At 48.6% G+C, this 22,908-nt stretch overlaps 1 pseudogene; it reads left to right on the forward strand.

The window, feature by feature from the left end:
• The first annotated feature begins 3,020 nt into the window (after positions 1-3,020).
• Positions 3,021-7,467, forward strand: LOC147717101 (uncharacterized; annotated as a pseudogene).
• Positions 7,468-22,908: the final 15,441 nt, after the last annotated feature.

Below are 22,908 nucleotides of genomic sequence, written 5' to 3' on the forward strand. Positions count from 1 at the left end.
ATATATATATATATATATATATATATCATGTGATCAAGCCTGTGGATACAGGCGAAACGCGTCATGGCGGGCATGCTGAGCGTTGAAAGGCACTAAGAAAGCACCTCTGTTTTGCACCAGAATTGGGTCTCCACTCTTCGTCATTTTTTTGCCGACAGGAACGAGTTGGTGGCGCCGAGGGCGTCTGGCGAGATCTTTTTCATATATATATGGAGAAGTGTGGCTCACTGGTTAGAGCAGGCAGACCTGGAAGCAGAGGTCAGCCCGGGACCAGGGTTCAATTCCCGGCTCGGCGGGTCTTGAGTCCTAAAAAAATGTCCATGGACTCGACAAATCTCGCTCCGGTGCCTACTCCATTCATGGGTTCACACTCTGTGACTCTGGGCAATAGCTTGCTTAATCTCCACAATGGCCCCTCGCGGCGGGATGCCTGGCTTTCACCCTGCGGACACCCTGCCGGGGTTATCTCACAGGGGAATACCAGGACGGGTTCCCTAAGCAAGCGCTTAGAAACCAGTGGTGATTTGCGCTATATAAATTCCTGTACATTTACATTTAGTTTACTTTAGTGTCGCCCTATACCCCAGGCAGGACACTACGCTCCTCCGGTCAGTATCTGTTGTCCATTCCTCGAGTTGCCAAGGCTAGATGGGGTGGTAAGGCATTTTCCACACTTGCCCCCAGACTCTGGAATGAGCTCCCCTTGGAACTCAGGGGCCAGGACTCCCTGCTACTCTTCAGAAAGGGCCTCAAAACCCTGCTCTTCACTGAAGCTTACTCTTAGACTTTTCTTTTCTCCTTTCCATTTTAGTACCTGGCTATTATATTCCATCTTTTGCGCCTTGACGCCTTTGGGCAAAGTTGCGCTTATATAAATCGCCAATCAAATCAAATCAAATCATTTTATATATTTATGTGTGTGTGTGTGTATTTGTGGGTAGGTGATTTTAGGGTTTAGATTTGGTTATAGTGTGGAAAGAGTGTGTTTAGATTTAAGGGTAGATAAGTGTATTGGGAGGTGAGCCTGTTTTTGGGCTTAGGGTGGGTGAGGTTAGGAGTTGATAGGGAATATATATTTCTATACAGATATATGGATATATAATTATATAAACACACACATATATGTGTACAGAGAGACAGATATGTATACATACATATAAAAATAGGGGTTTCATTTAACTCATATATGCTTATCATTTTGTTGTAAAGGTATTGCGTGGTAAAGGATGCGTGATAAAGGCATGTGTTGTAACATCATACAACACATAATTTGCAGCCACTAATTACTCTTGCTATTTTGAACGTCATGAAAATGGTTTTTACCTTGAGACGTGTTTTTTTTTTACTAAATAGGCCAATGCTTGGGAAAGCGTTGGGCGGGGTAACTGTACTAAATCCGGGTCCTGCTCTCTTCTCCTTCCCATTGCGGCCCCCGGGGGAATGCAGGTCGACAGACTAGTCTTCCCTCGGGGTGTTCGCGCGAGGACACGGCAGGCGGAAGTTAGGTAAGGGGTTTAGGCAGGGGTGGGAGGGGTTAGGTAGGAGGCTACTTATGGGGGGACAGGAGAGGAACAACATCCTTTTCCTGTCCCCGGTGCCTCAGGGAAGAGTTAGGTTTTGTCGGAGCGTAGGCGGAGTGTGACTTAGGTAGGCGGTGTGTTATTAGCGTGGGTCGTCGTCTTGGTGTCCCAGGACGACGAGTAGGCTAGTGTGTACGGCGCATTTAGGCGGGTTGTGATTTAGTGTATTTTTTACTTATTTCGGAGCGGGTGCTCCGGGCGGCGAGTGTAGGGGGCCAAACGTCACGCATCTCGCGGACGTTCAGAGCGGGTTGCCGATCCTCACGCATCTCGCCGAGGGTGATTTGCCGGTTTTGTTCAATGGCTGTCCCTGATGCTGAGGCAGTTAGGGCTGCTTTACTGGTGCTTGGCCGGGCTGGGAGGGCAGATCTCCTCCAGCCCGGTGTCCTGGATCAGGCCTGGGTCGGCATGACCCGCCCGACCAGGTCTGCGTCAGCGGGAGTGGCAGCTGTGGTGGCTGCCTGTAAGGAGGAGCCTGCTGGGTCGAGGGATGGGGGGCCCAGGAGGGGGAAGGCCAGGAAGGTGCAGGAGCCCCCAAAGAAGGGAGGGAGGAGATTGAGTCTCCCAGCTAAGGTCGGGGCTAAGGGGGAGGTGGTCCCGGAGGGGGATGGGGGGGGCGGAGGGCCCCGAGGTGGAGGCTGATGGGCAAGTGCAGGGACAGGACTTGCTGGCGTCTCGGGCCGGACTGTCCAGGAGTTTGAGCCAGTTGGCGGGGTACGGGGGGAGCAGTGATGGCAGTGGGGGGGAGGACTCTGATGAGTGGGAGGTGGCGGCTGGGGATGACTTCGCCCTCTTGCTGTCGGGGGAGGAATCTGGGGGGGAGGCTAGTTTCACGGCTGTTGAGCAGCCGGTTGACCTGTCTAAGGGCCGGAAGGGGGTGGTGAAGTCCCAGGGTTCCAAGGGAAAGGGCCCCGTCAAGGGGCAGCAGCGGGGCGGGGCTGGGCACGGGACGGGTGGTGCTGTGGCACCCTTGCCAGGGAATGGAGGGCCGGGGCAGACGTCCATGTTTGACCGGTGGGCCCAGATGACGGAGGAGGAGAGGGCGAGGGACCAGCGGCGTGTCATCGAAGAGTATGAGAGGGAGTGGCAGCGCCTGTGTGCCGCCAGGGAAGAGAAGATGGGAGGGGTGGCCGTGGGCGATGGGGCCCCGGGACCAGGGCGAGGCAGGTCGTCGGCCGTTGGCCGTGGTAGGGGGGCCCCTGGGTCGCACGGTCAGTGGGTCTGGGTGGAGAATGCAGGGACTGCCTTGACGGATCAGAGACCTGGTGGCACCGGGGCCTCCCCGAGCGCATACGGCTCGGGGGGGGGGTCAGGCCAGCAGGGCCGGCTGGCAGAGGCCGGGGTGGGCCGGTGGGGCGCAAAACGGCCTCCAAACGCCAGGACGAAGATGCAGGGGGGTCCGCGGCGGCCTGCCCTCCACCGAGGGAGCGGGAACCGACCATGTTGGAGTGTGAATTTACGCCTGGTGTGAAAGGGAAGGGTGCTAAAAGAGTTGTGACTGATGTGGTGCCGCTGGATGTTCAGGATGAATGGTTGGATTACGAGGATGATGAGGATGAGTTGGAAGAGGGTGAGTTGCGTGAGCCTGGGCGTGTGTGCAGGGCTAAGGGGGCAGCTACCAAGGTTGGTGCTTCTCAGGAGGCACGAGATGGCGCCGGTCGGGCCACCAGCGGGACGTCGAGGCCGGCGGACGCACGGCGACAGGAGCGGGAGGCTCCTGCAACTTTGTCAGGTGAGGGCTCTTGGTGGGACGCCTGGCTGGATGGGGGGAGCGGGGGGAGGAAGAAGCCTTGCCGGTCGGTGGGGGTGGGGGAAGGGTCTGTGAGGGCTGGAGCCCAAGGCGGTGGGGAGCCTGTGAAGGCTGCTGGGGGCAAGCAGGTCGCGACGGCCAGCGCGCAGACGGACAAGGTGGAAGACTTGGAGGGGAAGGAGGAGGGTGTGAGTGGGGTGGAGAAACTGAGGAAGAAGTTGCCGTACATGGGGCTGGGTGTGCCCCTGGGGTCTCATTTGTCGGAGAAGACTAGGGCGAGGATTTGGAGGCACGAGTATGTGGATGTGTTCAAGCTTTTGCACAGGGAGGTTCAGGCGAAGGAGGGGTCTAAGGAGGAGGAATGGGAACTGACCAGGCGGCCGAGGGTGCCGGTTACTATGGAGAATTGGACTTCTGCCTTTCTGATTTATGCGAGTATATGTTGTGAGAAGCATGGGGATCGGGCTATCGCTTTGTTTAAATACATGGACGTGATAAGGAAGGCGCAGATGCATTTCGGGGGTTTCGCTTGGTTGAGCTATGACGAAGAGTTCAGGGCTCGGGTCAGTGTTAACCCTGATAAGCCGTGGGGGGGATGTGGATCAGGAGCTTTGGCTCCAGTGAATGTCCTCGACGCAGGCGGCGGCGTCTACTCATACGGCCAGCGGTCTTCCGGTCACGTATCGGTCCTTTCAGCCGCGTCCCGCCCAATCTGGGGCGGGTAGCCAGGGTACCCCAAGTGGTCATGGGAGCCAGCCCGTGTGGTCCGGCTCAGCGGGTCAGCAATACAAGCCGGTCGCTTCAGGAGCATGCTGGGGGTTTAACAGAGGTTTCTGCAACCGCCCCTCCTGTAAATTCAAGCATGAGTGTTCTAAGTGTGGGGGTCGCCACCCGGTCACGCAGTGCCTCACCCTGGCTACGCCGTCAGAACAGTGGAAATTTGCCAAGGGTAGGGGGCAGCCTGGGCCGAAGGGCCCGTACTCCGGTTAAGGTGGAGGCCATGGGTCCATGGCTCTCCCGGTACCCTGATAAGGAGGCAGCGTTGCGCTTGTACTGGGGGTTTGTGGAAGGTTTTCGGATTGGCTATCAAGGGCCCAGGGAGAGGCGTTGGGCTGAGAATTTGCGGTCTGCTAAAGAGTTGCCGGGGGTAGTGGCGTGTAAATTGGAGAAGGAGGTGTCGGAGGGCAGGATTGCGGATCCATTTTCGGAGTGGCCCTTGGCCGATCTCATCGTGTCACCGTTGGGGATGGTGCCCAAGAAGGAGCGAGGGGAGTACCGGTTGATCCATCACTTGTCCTGGCCGGAAGGCGGGTCGGTGAATGATTTCATTGCTGAGGAGGACTCGAGGGTGTTGTACGCTTCGGTGGATGATGCCATTGGGTTGGTGCGGTCGTGTGGGAGGGGGGCGGAGATGGCCAAGTGTGACATCAAGTCGGCCTTTCGGCTTCTTCCCATTCATCCGGCGGTTTTCTCTCTCTTGGGTATGCAGTTTGATGGGGCCATTTTTGTGGACATGGTGCTGCCAATGGGCTGTGCGATTTCCTGCGCGCTCTTCGAGACTTTCAGCTCCTTTTTGCAGTGGGCCTTTGTGGACCGCTGTGGGCACCGGCTGGTGTCCCACTACTTGGATGATTTTCTGTTTGTGGGTTCTGGACGTTCGGATGACTGTGGTCAGGCGCTGCGGCAGTTTCAGTTGTTGGCTCAGGACTTTGGGGTGCCTTTGGCGCCAGAGAAGACGGAAGGGCCCAGTTGTTGTCTGACGTTCCTCGGAATTGAATTGGATTCGGTGGCCTGGCAGGCGCGCTTGCCGGTGGCGAAGGTGGCTGAGATGCAGGATGCTTTGAGGAATGCGATTGCGGTTCGGAAGCTGGATTTGAGGTCTGTGCAGCGCTTGCTGGGTTTGTTGAACTTTGCCTGTAGAGTGGTGAGGGCCGGGAGGACTTTCTGTAGGCGGCTCGGCATGGCCATGTCGGGCGTGGCCCTCCCACATCACAGGGTCAGGAACACGCTGGGGGTCCGGTCGGACTTGCGAGTGTGGCTGGTCTTTCTTGAGGATTTCAATGGAGTGTCGTTGGATTTTGTGCGGGACAGGATGGTGTGGCAGGTTCAGCTTTACTCGGATGCAGCGGGGCGGCTGGTTTCGGAATTTTCTGGGACGGTCGCTGGTGCGCGGAAAGGTGGTCGGATCATTGGCTGCGGCAGGGCAGGAGCATCGCTTTCTTGGAGTTCTTTCCCTTGTTGGTGGCGTTGCTGGTGTGGGGCCTGGAGTTCAGGAACAGGTCTGTGTTGTTCCACGTGGACAATATGACGGTGGTGGACTTGGTCAACAATCAGAAAGCAAGAGATCTGAGGGTGCTGCGCTTGCTGCGAAGTTTCATGCTGCTATGTCTGCGTTACAATGTGCTGTTTCGCGCGCAACATGTGCCTGGTGCAAGTAACGAAATTGCGGATGCGTTATCTCGTTCGCAGTGGCTGCGCTTTAGGGAGCTGGGACCGGGAGCGGAGGCTTGCAAGACCAAGGTGCCGGAGGGTATCTGGGCGTGGGGGGAGTGAGAGTGGTGGGTTTGGTGGAACGGTCACTGGCGGAGTCTACCAGGCGGGCGTACAGATTGGCTTGGAATGAGTTTGGGAAGTTTGTGGACCTGGGAGCAGGGGTGCTGGGTTTGCCGAAGGAGGAGTGCGAAAGGCGGGTTGTGCGCTTTGTGCTGGATTGCATGGATAAGGGACTGTCACAGACAACGATTGCTGGCAAGTTGGCGGGTGTGTCGTTTTACTGCATGTTGTATTTGGGTTTTGATCCGGCTAGTTCGGATCTGCTGAGCCGAATGTTGAAGGGTTGGGGGCGGGTGCGGGCTGAGTTGGGGGGCGGGGAGTTGCCCAGGGAGGCGGTCACGTTTGACTTGTTGAGGTTGATTTTGCAGGAATTGTTTTTTTGTTGCTATGACGGGGGGAGGTGGCGCTTTTTCGCCTATGCATGATCTGGATGTTTTTTGGAGCGTTTCGCTTATCGGAGCTGTTGGGGGCGCAGGGGGCGCCGGGTAGGGTGTTTGCTGATGTGCGGGTGGACGGGCTTCGTCTGGGCATTTGGTTGGGGTGGTCCAAGACTGACCAGTTGGTCGGGGTAAATGGGTGTGGTTGTCGGTGAGTGGGTGTGAGGGTGTGTGTCCGGTGCGGGAATGGCTGTCTTTTAGGCAGAGAGTGCAGCGGACGGAAGGGGAGATCTTTGTGCATGTATCGCGGAAGCGTTTGACGTCGGGTCAGTTGTTGGCAGTGCTACGGATGGCTTTGCGGAGGCTGGGTAGGGACCCGGCTCGGTTTGGCACGCATTCCTTTCGGATTGGGGCGGCTACAGCGGCGGCGGGTTTGGGTTGGTCATGGGAGGAGATCAGAAGGATCGGACGCTGGAGGTCGCGGTGCTGCGAGCGCTATGTGCGCAAGTGAGGGCGGGAGCGCAACGCTTGGACGGCGACGCTGCTTGGCGTAGTTTCTTGTCTGCCTTGGTACTAATATCTTTTTCTTCGTAGGTTGTGTTCGTGGGCCAGGGGCCAAGACGGTCACTTGGATCGTGGGGCACTCGTTTGTGCATTGGGCTTCGAAGTATGCTGCCAGACAGGTGTACGGTCGTAGCCTGGGCCTGAGGAGCAGCCATCATGAAGTGCAATGGTGGGGTAAGAGCGGAATGAGATGGGGTGAACTGTTACCATGGCTGACAAAGAAAGTGTCGCAGCTGGGCTGCCCGGATTTGATCATCATTCACCTGGGGGAAAATGACTTAGTGAAACAATCGGGGTGTCACTGTCGCACTTGATGCAGAGGGACTTGGAGGTAATGAAGAACAATCTGGCTGGCGCCTGCATTGTATGGACTGAGTTTGTGCCGAGGAGGATTTGGAGGGGTGCACTTAAGCCTGCGGCTGTGGAAAGGGCCCGCAGGAAACTTAATAGGGCTATGAGACTCTTTTGCGCAGATCGGGGGATTAAAGTGCTGGCTCATGACGGGCTCCAGCTGGAACAACCTCTTCTTTTCAGGGACGACGGCGTGCACCTTTCTCACATGGGAAATGCATTCTACCTCATGGAGCTGCGGGACTTGATCAGTGGTCTGTGGAACGAGTCAATTTGGTGTAGGAGAGTCTGAGTTCGAAAGGTGCACGCTTGGTGGGGCAGGTAACCGCCCTCCGGGGGTTCCCTGGGTGGCGGGAACTGGGAGGGGTGGGGAGTCCATAACGGGCAGAATCACCCTTACAGGGAGGGGGTTACAGGCGAGAGAGTGGTAGACGGGAGTGCGATGGACGGAAATGACCGAGGAGTCGGGAAGTGGAAAGGGGAAGTGAATGGGATGCAAAGAGGTTGTGGTGTGATTTGGGAATGGATGGTGGAGCACGTGAGTGGATGACGGTTGAAAGGCAGAATGTTGGGGGGATTGTTAAAGTTGATAATGTTATGTTTTGTAATCTGTCATGCCTGTCCCAATAAATGGCCTTTTACGCAAAACTGATGCGTGGAGTGGTTCATTGCGCGATGCGGCCCCCGGGGGAATGCAGGTCCACAGACTAGTCTTCCCCCGGGGTGTTCGCGCGAGGACACGGCAGGCGGAAGTTAGGTAAGGGGTTTAGGCAGGGGTGGGAGGGGTTAGGTAGGAGGCTACTTATGGGGGGACAGGAGAGGAACAACTTCCTTTTCCTGTCCCCGGTGCCTCAAGGAAGAGTTAGGTTTTGCCACCCGCCCACCCTACAAGAAAAAGGGTTTTTGGTGCGGTGTTGTTATGGTTGCCATGTTGGGCAACGTGCCAGTTTAGGACAGGATGGCAAGGGGGGGAGACGTTCCGGGAACTGGGAGGGGTGGGGAGTCCATGATGGGCAGAATCACCCTTACAGGGAGGGGGTTACAGGCGAGAGAGTGGTAGACGGGAGTGCGATGGACGGAAATGACCGAGGAGTCGGGAAGTGGAAAGGGGAAGTGAATGGGATGCAAAGAGGTTGTGGTGTGATTTGGGAATGGATGGTGGAGCACGTGAGTGGATGACGGTTGAAAGGCAGAATGTTGGGGGGATTGTTAAAGTTGATAATGTTATGTTTTGTAATCTGTCATGCCTGTCCTAATAGATGGCCTTTTACGCAAAACTGATGCGTGGAGTGGTTCATTGCACGATGATAAAGACGTCAACCTTAAGTAGTTTAAGAGAGTGATATAGTAGCATTATACGGGATGGGTGACTGGAACACTCATTACTGAAATTCAAGTGTAAAGACATAATAGTGCAAAGGCTCTCATTTGATGTTATTTAGTGGAATCTGCAATCCCTCATAAAGAAATACCAGGTTTACGCAGAAGCAAATATATAAATCTGGAGACATTAAAGCACTGACATTTATTTTTAACATTTTCTAGAGGGTTCGCGGCCACAGCAAACTTCGGGAAATCCCCAAACACATTAAGTTACACTGAGAGAGAAACCAAAACACTGTAGCTTCCTACTTAATACAGAAGTACATATGTTTCCCTCCTCTAAGTAAATAAGTGAGGAAGCCACACCTCAGTAAAGGCGGCCGAAATAGCACAACGGTATTGCCTCCAGGAATGTTTTAGAAAAACACCAGAATCCGCCTTACCTCAAGGGTATCTAACAGGCAATGTCTGGGACTTGAAACTAAAGCTGAGTGATAACAAATGTTGTTTACTGCTCAAATATAGTTTGAGCATTTGAATTATTTCAGAAACATAAAGACGGCATGACAGAATAGATTAAAATGTTAATTTTATTTATATTATTTATAATTTTGTAATTCATTTTGTCTAATGTACACAAAAGTACACACTTGGCAAAATGTATGTACGTCGTGTGGAGTCAATGTTTTCCGCAAAAACTGAATATATGTCACACAGGGACATTTGTAGAGGATAAACGTTTTTATGCACATAAAACATCCCACTTATACGGGGAGTTTGTTTTTGCAGGCACTTTCTGCAATTATTTTTCTTTCGTTTCTTTTTAAAAAATGTTCTCAACTATGTGAAGTTGGTGGATCGGGTAGCTTGTGAAAAATATTAATGAAGTAATATTTCACAGCATCATCCTCTCATAACTGATATATACCTAACCTCGACAATGCAGGTAAATTGGCGGGTATAGGGAGAAAAGGGAGCAGGATGCATTTAACGCTTTGTATACAGAAAGGGCAATAAAGAAGCACCTTATTAATTCCTTTATTTTTCCTCTTCTGGTCTGATAGGAATTGCCTCCATCAGAGGATGTGGCTTAACAGCTGGAGCGGACAACGTTGACGTTGGGGAACCAGGTTTGGTTGGCGGGAGACTCAAGCATCCTTTGATTCTGGGCAAATCACTTAATCTCCCTGTGCCTAACAAAATGAATGTGTCGGCCTTCTGTAATACAACTGGTGCTCATGTAAAGTGCTCTGATACCTTCTGGTCGAGTTTGCCATATATAAAAACTGTAACAACAACAAAAAAGAGACAAAAAGTGTAAAATGGAAGCCATGCTCCACTTTCTTCAATGCTGTCACAAGGTTGCAGGGTACAATACCTCAACGGCCTGATTGTCAGAAGGGATGGAATTCCAATCCACCTGATCACCAATGGACCGGTGTTTCCACACACAGATGTATTGGATGCAGGAACACTGCACACGAATTTAAAGGCTAGTAAAATTACTGCGGGAAAGGACACCATAGGGACCCGACCCATTTTCCAGTCCCTGTCCAACGTTTATTAATATCATGGGGGATGCATGTAAGGATCCCCCTATGCCAGTCGAAAGTTTTTATTTCCATCCTCTATTATTGACAATCTCCCCCCTCACCAGCCCTAGAGCTCGCATTTACTACCTGCTCAGAGCATGTGTGAGAGTTAATCCTCATGGAACCAGAGGTACCGTCTAGAATCCCCCCAGTTACCCATCTGTGCAGTAATTCCACATTCCATGAGAATTAACCCATGACTATAAGAATTCCATAAGGAAATTCAGTGTGGTATCAATAATTACGGCTACCAAGAATTTCCTAATAGTATTATGCATTCATCAGTTCCACTGTAGGTGCGTTCAGAGGTAAAGCAATGTACTTGGTGCAAAATAATTGAGTATTATATGTCAGTCTTCAGGTCGCAATGAGACCAAGGAAATCGCCTGTGCAAGTACACAGGAGGTTTTGTTGCTCTCTTCCCCAAGCACAGGTAGCCAATTTATTGTTTGCGGGTACATTTTTGTTTGTGCTTAATTTGAGTTGGTGGTTTCAGGTGCTCGACACCGGCACTTATGGCAGTCTCCCACATGGTGGACCTCTTTGTCAAATGTAAAGGTGAGCACAGCGACAGCTTTTATTAATTCAAAATACATAACAAAATGAGTATTACTTGCCACGCAAGCCATTCTTATAACTATTGGGGGCCAAGAATAGTCTTAGTTGTCACACTTGTAGGAGTGTGATCTTTAGTAGTTGAGTTGGGACTGTCATTGGCAGTGCTGGCAGAGGCATGGGTGGTGCGAGCTGCACTGATCTCCTGAGGATGGGCCCTGGAGCTTATTTTTATTACAAATTAAGCACTGCCAGTTCAAGCTGGTCACTTTGAGGATAGCACTGGCATGTTGAATGATGGAGAGCTCACAGCTCGCTAGGACTACACACTTTACCTTCTTAAATGTTAGACATTAAGAATGCCTTCCACCTATTATCAAGAGCTGACTCTTAGACCCGTTTTCAGGGAAATGTATAGTTCTGGCATGTGTAGGTATTGACCTGATTCTCTGGCTGGCTTCCAACTGGAATTGGATTTTGGAGGCACCTGCATTCATTTGGAAGTTTTCATGGCATTGATCGAGATCTTTGCCAAGGGTGCTTACCAGGACCAGACTGGGAAACAAAAGCAGCCCTGGCCAAAAAAATGTTTTCCTTTACTTACTGTTGTCTGATATTATTGCCTGTGGTAATGTTGTAAAGTGCTTTGATAGCCACGGGTCTTGCCAGCGCTATATAAAGCTCTCTTTCCCCTTCCCCCCCAAAAACTGATGCTTCGAATACTGATAATTCTAATTGTTCTATTCAAATCTGTTTACCGGTTGATTTAATAATATTAGTATTTATATTATTATTAATACTATTAGCTATTATCATATTATCATTATTGTTTGTATTAATAAAAGTAACAAAAATAGTTATAGGTGTGAATTATTTTTAAAAATAATGACGATAACAACATTTTAATATTAAGTATAATACTTAGTAACTATATGCGAATAATAATAATAGTAACACCACTACAAAGGGCTTGTTTCCCGCGTAGGCGCCACTTTGCGGGCCCGATTTACAAAGGTAAAGTTAGACGAAGGTGTAACTTTACGACTTTCGGTATTCACAAAGGGCATTATGTCCTTTGTGAATACCGAAGGTGAGGTCGTACAAGTAGATTTTGGTCTAACTTTAATTTGTGAATCGTGTCCATCTTCCGGGCGGAGTTTAAGTCGGTGGTGTAGGGACCCCCCCCCCCCCCCTCATTGCAAAGCTGAACCGGTACAAACCCGCCAGGCATACATCACCGGAACAGCGTGTCCTCCCGCGACCTCCCTTTCCGCTGCTCCTCCGGTGAGGTCACGTGCGTCCCATGAATCAAACCTGCCGCATTTTTCCTCGAAGGGCACCTTAGGGAGAAGCCGGAACTGAGGAAGCAGCAGATGGATGAAGGCTCTGAGAGGCAGCCTCTTCCGGGGGCCGGTCGCTAGGTGCTTTTGAACCCCTAAAATTGTCGAAAGCTCTTCTCTAAGGCTCCTTACGTTATTTTGTTTTGTTTATTTTAGCTGTAGTTAACGCTTCTCCTGCAGGAGCTGGAGGCAAAAGCAAAGCTGGTCGCGACTTTAAGTGGTTGTAAAGACCCCGTCCGGAAGAGATTAGCATGCGTAGGCCAAAATGTGCTGCGTGCGGCATGTGTCTAGAATGAGATCTTTATAAGCAACCGAGGTATTAACACCGGGCGCCGAGGCCAAATGTGACTTTTTCTAAAGTTTAAGCAGGGATATTTCTGCACTTGGCGACACCTCAAGTCGCAGTTCCTGTCACAGAGTCTTCCAGTGGAAGTGGGCTCGAAATGTCGCTAGCACGTGCTTGTCTAGTGTGTGGGCACGCTACCTTCTGGAAAGGAATAAAAAGCGCTTGGGATTTTTACAAAGTTAGCCAGACGTTACACCATGGACGTTGGCAGCCAATGTCCTCCACCTTGCTTTTCTTCAATTAGGATTCTTGCAAAAAGAACAGTTTGTCCTATACATGTATAAAAAACAAGCATTGGAAATGCAATAGGTCTCGCACCATTAGAGTTAGTGCTTTTAGAATTGTTTATGGGTTTTTTTTGTAAATGTTTAGCATTTTTGTTTCCTGTAGCCAATGCTAAAGTATTACAAATAAAAAAAGACATAAACATTTCTAAAAGCTCTAACTGAAATGGTCTGAGAACTATTGCACTGTGTGAGGGTGAGGGTGAGTGTGAGTGAGGGTGAGGGTGAGTGAGGGTGAGGGTGAGGGTGAGGGGTTGAGGGTGAGGGGTTGAGGGTGAGGGGTTGAGGGTGAGGGGTTGAGGGTGAGGGGTTGAGGGTGAGGGAGGGTGAGTGAGGGTGAGTGAGGGTGAGGGGTTGAGGGTGAGGGGTTGAGGGTGAGGGTGAGTGAGGGTGAGTGAGGTGTTGAGGGTGAGTGAGGGTGAGGGTGAGTGAGGGGTTTTGGGTGAGTGAGGGTGAGGGGGGAGTAGTTGAGGCTGAGTGAGAGTGAGGGTGAGTGAGGGGTTGAGGGTGAGTGAGTGAGGGTGAGGGGTTGAGGGTGAGTGAGGGTGAGTGAGGGTGAGGGGTTGAGGGTGAGTGAGGATGAGGGTGAGTGAGGGTGAGGGGTTGAGGGTGAGTGAGGATGAGTGAGAGTGAGGGTGAGTGAGGGGTTGAGGGTGAGGGGTTGAGGGTGAGTGAGGGGTTGAGGGTGAGTGAGGGGTTGAGGGTGAGGGGTTGAGGGAGAGGCACAAAAGCATGGGACTTAGTTGCTGGGAGCTCAGGACTTACTCTCTAGAAAGTGTAAACACTTCTATCTTGGCAGACCAAACTACCTGTATGTGAGAAAAAAGCTGAACTGTTGAGGCATGGACGTCATTCGGGATCGCCCCCTCTTGACCTCTGGCGCTACCTCTGCGACCCCTTGCGTCAGCAGTAGCCAAATCAGTGCCAGGAACAGAGGCAGCGAGTCCTTATGGACGTTGGTGGAAGCTTCACTCGGAGCTTATTCTCCTGTTTTTTTGTTACATAATATTATACTAATAGTGAATAATAATACATTATCCGCTATTAGTTTAATAAAAATGGAGTACAAATAGCTGGGATACGACTTTCCCTAACAGCGGAGGTAAGTAAAAACTTTTTTTTAAATGATATGTTGTGTGCGTGCTTGCAGTTTTGAGTGTGTTTATGTAAGAGACAGTATGTGTGTGAATGCATGTGTAGGCGGTGTAGTGTGTATGCGTGAATACGTATGACTGTTTACGCCAATGTAGTTGTGAATGAAAGAGAAGGTCAAAGGGCATGTTTAGCCACTTCCGCTACCCCAGGCATTTTGGTGAATTAATGTCCATGTGTTGAGGTGAGTATTTAAACGAGGAATGCAGCATACAGGCGTGCTACACCCGGACTGTAATTTTAACTACTTGGGGTTTGCATTCAACTCGCTATTCTTAGCTTCCGAGCTCGCTCCAGAGTACTACAAGTCCTTAAAATAAATTTGTATATTATTAGTGTGTAGCATTACATGTATCCGTGTTCTATTCTGACTTTAGATGTGCCCGATTCTGCCGAGAGGCGCAAGTTAACCTTCTATATTAAATGTATTTCCCAACAGTGAAAATAATAAGCTAAATAGAATAACAAAATGTGCACAGAAGCACTGGAAGCTAGAAGAAAAGCTGGCATATGAACTGCAGATAAGAGTTCCTTTCAACGAGAATGCCTTTTAATAGCGCTTTATAAATCCTTATCTTCCCAAATGTTGAATCTTACAACTTACGTGATCATTAACCACATATACTCCGCAGGTGCCAACAGCCATTTTCTGAATATGTAATCCCATTTACAAAAGAACCACAGCAAAGCAGAAGTGGCAACTACACACTGCATGAATGCGCGGCTGCCTTTGATAAATATTGATGAGCCGGGCAGGCTGCGGCTGCGGGCGAACGAGGCAGCGGGAGACAGGCCTTCAAGAGGGTCGTTCCGAGGAGGCAGATTGTGATGAAGTGCAGCAGAGGGACGGGAAGCTTGCTTCGAAAACAGGAAGACGGAAGGAAGAGAGGGGAGGGGGAGGAGAAATGCGACACGGCGGGAGGGGGCGGGCAGGGGAGGGGGCGGAGAGGGGAGAGGTCGAAAACAGGAAGACGGAAGGAAGAGAGGGGAGGGGGAGGAGAAATGCGACACGGCGGGAGGGGGCGGGCAGGGGAGGGGGCGGAGAGGGGAGAGGTGGATGTTTCTGCAGTCGATATTTTATCCCTCCATTTTTTGGAAAAGGAAATTGCACTAGATTTTTTTTAAAAAACGCCCAGCACGGTTTCAGTCCGTCTCTAGCAGCGGCGCGACTTGGGTTAAAATGATGTTTTGAGTTCTCCTTACTCACTTGAACCTTTTCCAAGAAAGAACCAGTGTTGATAAAAATTCAAACGCCAAACCCATGTCTCAGATTGTATATGGATTCCTAGTTTTGTTGAGATTGGTTCGCTTTTTTAAGAAGGTTCGGGAGGTAGATGGCGGGGCGGAGATCTCTGTGAAAAGTCATTATTTTAGATTGAAGCTTTGCTTACAGCACAGAAATGGTTTCACTTATCCACGTCAGATTTCAAAGCAGCAGGCTCACCGTAGTGCCTTTTAGATAATTTTGTGGTGGAAATCTACATCAATTTTAATCACAGTTAGAGCCCTCTTACGGGAAGTTCTTTATACAACAATATGGTAGCGTCAAGGGAGGGGGCGGGCAGGGGAGGGGGCGGAGAGGGGAGAGGTGCGACACGGCAGGAAGACGGAGGGAAGAGAGGGGAGGGGGGAGGAGAAATGCGACACGGCGGGAGGGGGCGGGCAGGGGAGGGGGCGGAGAGGGGAGAGAGAGAGTAGGCAAGGGTAAACAAACACGGACGTGCACGCGCCCGTGACTTTTAAGGTCAATGCGCATGCGCATAAGCTTAATGCGCATGCGCATTGACCTTAAAAGTCACGGGCACTGCAAGGAATCGCCACGATTCCTTGCAGTTAGATAAAGAGTGGATGAGCCCCTATAGTCTCGCTTGCTCGATGCGCATGCGCATCGACAGGCGAGACCTAAAAACTTACACGGGTAATGCAGGGTGTCCCAGGCAGGGTAATGCTATAATTAAAACATTCAATTTCCTGGTTTAGCTGACAAAACGACCCCACGAAAGTGAAATGTATCCTTGGAAAATTATAAAGGGCTACAAAAGATTCTTCTTCTTAACACATAGGGGAGGTATTTTCTTCTTGCCTGCTGTTGCATTATGACCTAATGGGAGTGAAAGACATTTAAGGAATATGAAAAGTTAAATTCACTGTCATTTTAGCAATTCTTTCAGTCTTCAAAGTCAATTATTTTTTCCATCAATAGGCTAAATCCACCTGGAATTGTGTATCTATATTATTCAAATTAAGTGCACAATAGGTGTCATAAGCGGACATAAATGCTTCACAATCAGAGTCTTTATGCAAATGTATAGAATTTCTGACTGCAGAAAATTTGCAAGGACATCCTGCTTTACATGTAGGAATGTGCCTGTTCTAGGAATGGTGAATATATGCCTGTAATGAATTTCACAAACACCCCCACATTGGTAACCCTGAGGGTATTCACAAATGATTCCCATGGATTTTCACCCCTAATTCGTACACGTCACTAATACAAAAACACAAACAGGTGTGTGAATCAAATGTGAAAAAAACACAGAAAACCCCAAGTTTGATGGAAGTGCATAGTAGAGGATATATTTGCCTGGAAACATGTATACAAGATGGATAAAAATAGTAAAACAGATCCATGTGCAAATGCACCTGTTCACTGAATATATTCCTGTCGATTGTGTGCAAAAAAAAGAAATGTATGTTTCAGATAGATTTTCATCACAGGGGTCGATCCACCACAGTGGCCGTGGTAGCCAAAATGTCGTCATAAACACTTTGGTCGCCGGCGTTGCCCCATCTCCTTTCTTGAGAATGAAAACATACTTTTTTCTGCTGAGGTACTAGATTCTGGGCTCTCATAGTCCTGGTTACTTTTGGTATCTGACACTAATAGCCTGGCCCAAGAGACCACAAAAGTTCCCCAGCTGATTTCTATGTGTACTTCTGGGTATTTATATGAACCGCGCAAAAGTCAGAGATTTATGCAGATTATGGTCGCAAACCTATGATGGTAGGTACCAAACTTTTCCAAGACGATTTGTGCAAAGTTCCTCTAATCACAGATTCAGATAGCTTTTAAGAAATTAAAAGGCAGATGTATGGCAGATGGCAGATAGTATGTTGGCTTAGACTGACACTCTTCTGAGACTGTGAGGAAAAAAGAGGGGTTGGGTCCAGTTAAAATGTTTAAAGCTTGTATGGTCTATTTGACCCCACATCGTTCCCTCAGGTGGCTAAAGTAATAGAGGTTTTATTATTTTCTTTAAAATATACCTAGAAGATTTCCCCCCACTTAATTCACTTGCACAGGGTGCAATTCATTATGTGAATATTATTTTGCAGGCCAATGAAATTACCTCGGTCTGCCAGCCTTCCTGTTGAATGAAAAAACTGCTACACCAAAAATACACAGCTGCCAAACATTTGACATGAATCCCACGCGGTACACACATCTTGCCAGCTATGACCACGCCATTGGCTCCTTGTAAGAAAGCAGGTCATGTGAAAGTCATTGTGTGTGGTCACCATGCTTTAATTTGTATTCACTACCGTCTCCCCCCTGGCGTTAAATTAATTCCTGATAAATCTGCACATTCCCTATGTGGCACATTTCTCACCTTGGTGAAAATATCTGGGGGAGGGGGTGGGGGTGCAGGCACACAGTAAGGTGTTCATTCTCTTCCCCTCCCATGCCTCAAAACTGTAGAGATTATAGCCCCACACACCTTGAGCATATGATGAACATCTTGCTGGTCCACAGGGATGCACAATGAAGGCCCTTTAGAGGGATTCGGGGATATGGCGCCATTCTTCCCATGAAAAAATGTTGAAAAATCTGGCCAGCATTGTTTTCCCATAAATTGGCTGAAAAGTAAAATATTCTTCTATGGCATGTGTGAGAAAACAGCCTGATGGTCTAAGTCCCACGAACTAGAATATTTTCTGCATAAGTTAAGATGTTTAACGAGGGCTGATTGTGCAACATTTTGTAATTAGTCCAGGGCAGCAAGGCAGTCCCCGAAGTAAACCCGCAAGGTGTTAATGTAAAAACACAATCATATGACAATTCATTTAATATGCAAACATAGAATATAAAGTTAAACATATGGAAAATTACTACATAAACCACTCAAATACTTAGGGGCCGATTCCAATTTCGGTCGGAAGGGCTCTGAACCATGTTGGGAGCACTTTCGACCGAATTGGTCAGTGCCGGCCGGATTCCATTCCGACTGAGCCATTCCGATGGGCTCGGTGGGAATGGAATCCCACTCGGATTTCTGGATGGCCTACGACGGGCTCGGAGAGCCTGTCTGCCATCCGGAAATCCTTCAGTACTCCCCCGGTCGCCTCTTTACGACCGAGGGAGTACGATGGCAGTTTTTCACTGCCTTTTCGTGACGGTCTTTCCGGCACGAAAAGGCAGTCGGAAACTGTTTTCCCCATGTGTGCAAGGCTGCCGAATGGCAGCCTGGGGGCACCTATGGACTGGCACACAAGAGTCATTAAACTGCTTTCTCAAATGGCTGAATGCAAGAGACTTGTTCCTATGATTCACCAGCACAACCAGCTAAGATAGACTACCATTCCTTGACCTCATGATAGAAGCTAAGGAAGGCACTCACAACCTCCACATATTACAAGCCCACGTCAATAAACTTTTTGCTCCAATTTGAGAGCTCTCACCCACGACCCCTCAGGGAGAATCTCCCATTCGGGCAGTTCTTGCGCATGAGATGCACCTGCAGTTCCCCCGCTGACAATCACAAACAATCGGCTGACCTGGCCTAAAAACTACAAGAACGAGGATACCCTAAAAAAATAATTGAGACCACCAGGAAGCGTGCTAGGAACCAGAACCGAGACGCCCTCCTGGAAGAAACCATACATCCAGAGACAACAACACCACTAACTTGTGTCACAGCTTATAATGGCATATCCAATGATGTGGCTAAAATAATCCGCAAAAATGGGAGAATCCTGCCTACAAGAAAACTAGCAGCTTGAAAGATCAACTTGTGCCAACCCATCCCAGGGCCACCACACCCCCACCTAGGAACACGCTACACACAGCATGGGGCCTACCCAATGTGGTCGGACCCTACCCCTGCGGTGACTTTAGCGTCTGCCACCTTACAGGACACAGCAAAACCCTTGACCTGGAACCTGGCAATAGATGGCGTCAACTGAAACACACCAACTGTAACTCTACCAACTTGATTTAGCTCATAGAGTACCCCTGCAAACTGAGATACGTTGGTATGACCACTAGAAAAGTGCGGACCTGAATTGTAGAGCACAGGAGCACGATCCGTTGCAAAAAGACTAACTGCAGACTCATGGCCCACTACCTACAAGAAGGGCATACGCTCAATGATATGCGATCGATGGTCATTGAACAAATACCTGTCTATCAGACCAACAACGAAAAGACACTCCTCACAAAAGGACAAAGCTGGATTTACAGACTTCCAACCCATATCCATGGGTTGAACGACAGCATACCGTGGAACAGCCTCAGTCACTAATCCTTTTTGAACACAAATACCTTTGCAGGACTAGTGCACATTCATTTGATCATGCCTGCTTGCAATCCCCAGCTGGCCTCACCACACACCTCTGATACCACTAGATCAACTTAAATAGCCACATGCACGGCATACAGCCACTTGTGCTACTAGTGACATATCACTGCGTTAAAGTGCCATCTGCCAAACCAGCCCGGTGGCAGCACCTCCCCCACCCTAAGCTGCCAGTGATACCACACGCCCTTATAGCCTTGGCAGCCCCATAACAAACTCGGGCAGCACATGTTCTATGGGGTAGACCCGGACCCCATGCAATATAGATGGATTGTTGTCACTACAACGCATGCTTTTACATCGCATGCCTTTACAACGCAGTTTTTACCACGCAGTCCATTACAACGCATAATGCTTTTAGGCGCTGGATAGTGAATTATTTAATTTACTATTCCAACTCCAGTCCCCGTGGATAGCAGGGAAGGTGTTGGATAGTAAATTAAATATATTCCCTATCCTAGAGCGCCCCCCCAGCGCAATGCGTTGTAATGGTATGCGTTGTAATGGTTGCAATGTAATGGTAGTGCGTTGTCAAAAATGCGTTGTAAGTGATGTTCCCCATATAGATCACTGCCACATCTATTAACAGCCATTGGGCAGTCCTATCCCACACTTCTCTTCATTTCATATAATATATTCACTGCCACATTTATTAACAGCCACTGGGCAGTACTATCCCACAGACGCTCTCGCTTTTCAATTGGTCATTAGCCAGGACACGTCACAGTCCGGTGTAATGAAAACCTGCCGCTTGACTCGCTGACTGATAGCACCTCCACAGCGTTTTGTCAGTGACACCATGCTAATATATCTCTTGAAATCTTGATCATTTATCTCTTTGTAATGCCACCCTTTATCAATCACAGGCATAGAACGCCGGCAGCACGGGTATGTCTTCTGTGTTTGTCTTTTTTCACTTTTACAGACGCTACTCCATGAAGCTACTCGCCCGGGAGCCACGCCGCGCCCGAACGAGCACCAGCTGCGACACTAGCTCTGTATTTAAACCACGCTGGCTCATGGATCCCGCATCCATGGAGCTCCTGGCCGCACACACCAGGTGATTCAGAGGATCTGGAGACATCACTAAGTAAGTGGGTGAGTCTGAGTTCGCTCACGGTACCACCACCAGGACACAGCCACCGGCTACTCCTGAGTGCGCACCCCTTTCCGCTGGCAGCGAACCTTTCTCACCTTAACTGCTCACCCCATTCTTTCTCCCTCTATACCCCCCAGAGTGCATAGGAGTCTCAGATCTCGGCCAGAGACGCATGGAGTTTGTCCTTTGAAGTTAGGACGTAAGCTCTCACTTTTTTAATGAAAATTCCTTTTACCTTGGTTACCACAGCATTTTGCTTTGTTTTCTTCGCCTACAGGTACGAGTACCTCTAAATCATAGTATTACTTTCCGGCCATTGACACACAATCCGACACTACTGCTGCTCACTGTCGGTATTAGGCACCAGGCTTTGCCATCACCCATTATGTGCCTTTAAACCAACGTGTTACAAATATCATGTGTCTATGTGTTTGTCCTGTCCTTTTTCTCAACAGGTACAAACTGAGAGGAAAACCTCCTCTTACAATTATAGCACGTTAGCGTGTGCTTCACATAAAGGCATTGACAACACGTGAGTCCCTTGTTCCACCCCCTCACACATAGGTCCTGACGAAAGCCTGAGTAACTAAAAGGTCTGGCTGAAACTTGTTGACCACACTGGACATGGGAGACCATAAGTCTCTCCAACCACGTCCCAAAGCCTTGTTTTTAACCCTGCCCAGGGCTCACTAATAAATTAACCTTTTGGGACCTCTAGGACAGCATTTTAAAACCCCAGCCAAAACACTTTCACTGCACTTTCACTTAACAAAACCTGCCCCACTGAAATCAGGCGTCGTAGCACACCTGAGGCACACTCAGTGCCTCAGGTAGGGCCCGATGATGAAGCATGCCACCAACTAGGTGTGTGTATGGGAAAACCAACCGATTTTCCCATACACACACTTATAACTCATACATTATCAAAGTAGCTAGCTCCTTTTGATCATTACATGCCCCTCTGTGGATCCCTGCACCCGTTGGCAGGCACCTTGGGGTGCCGGCCACAGGGTGTAGGGATGAACTGCACCCCTGCTTTTCTCAATGCAGGTATTCATTTCGCTCGGAATGCATGCCTACATTGTGAAATATACGAGTGCGACCGAACCCTGTTCGGTCGCATCGTATTAGCAGGGCTGTAACTGATGACAGCAGTTCAGTCAGTTACGGCTCCTGACCGATGTCGGACGGACCTGAGTCCGTCGGACATCGGAATAGGCCCCTTAGTCAGGTGGTCTGATCACTATATAGAATAGACAATGTAGTGAGGAGTTTGCAATATTTTATGGATTTAATGATAAGCAACCAAATATGCATCTTAAGAATATGCACATTTTCTTTGAGAAACTACATGTACCCAACATAGTAGAAAAGGGAACTTGAAACTTGAATGAAGAAGGCAACCACAACATTTTAGTTACTTACCTCCTAATATCAGTACATGTTAACCAGCTTAACAATTATCATTACATCAATTTCTGCAGTGGTCTTATTTTGCACGTTTGTGATATCTTCTATATAGTCAAATTGAAAATAAAAATTTACCAAGAACGTGTTCTTATACCGCACTCATCTCCATGGAACACTTGCTCCACTTTATGCTCGGAAAGTCAACTCCCATGCTCATTGTGACCCTATCATGCATTCACAATTGTGATCAACTGTACTGAGGCCAAGCTGCAGAAAAAATGAGCAAACGTTAGGTTTTTGACTCAATCACAGCATCGGAAGAACAGATCTCATCACACAAGCATTGAATTTTTCGACTGGCTACCAATTAAACATGAGATTGGATTTCAGGGGGGCATCCAGTGAACGTAAAACCCATAAGGTCTGATTCCATCTCATGTCGATCCCCCTCAATTTTAGTTAATGGAGGCCTCCATCTTTAACTTAGACAATGCTCACAGCCATATTTCCTGATTTTTGCAGAATCATTGCCATTCCTGCCTTTAAACCCAGATGGTTCACTGATATATTATCGACCCCCAAAATATCCCCTACACAAATATCGATTTATAAATATTGATGTAAAAAATATCAACATCCTAGATTTATAATGGTAAGTACAAAAATATAGAGAAAAAATATAGTTGTACAAACTATCAATTTTAATATATGTATAAAATAGAATATTAAATATATTAAATGATACAATTAACTTTAAAAAACTAATTAGATTTAATATACATCTTAACAAATATAACAAATAACATTTCTTTATTTATTTAAACATATGTATATAAAATATAATATAAATATTTACTTTAAAACAATTAATAAACAATTAATTTAAATATTTTTTATAATTGTATATATACAAATTTACAAATCAATATATATATACGGACAACCAAGACCAACCGCAAACATTAACCGCACCTTCCGCTCCACAAATGCCAGTAGTACTAACATCTCTGAGCAACTTCTTGAAGGAATGATGAAGGAGATGAGGGCCAAGTTTGC

Source organism: Lissotriton vulgaris, chromosome 5 (genome assembly GCF_964263255.1).
Source record: "Lissotriton vulgaris chromosome 5, aLisVul1.2, whole genome shotgun sequence".
In the NCBI taxonomy this organism is placed as follows: Eukaryota; Metazoa; Chordata; class Amphibia; order Caudata; family Salamandridae; genus Lissotriton; species Lissotriton vulgaris.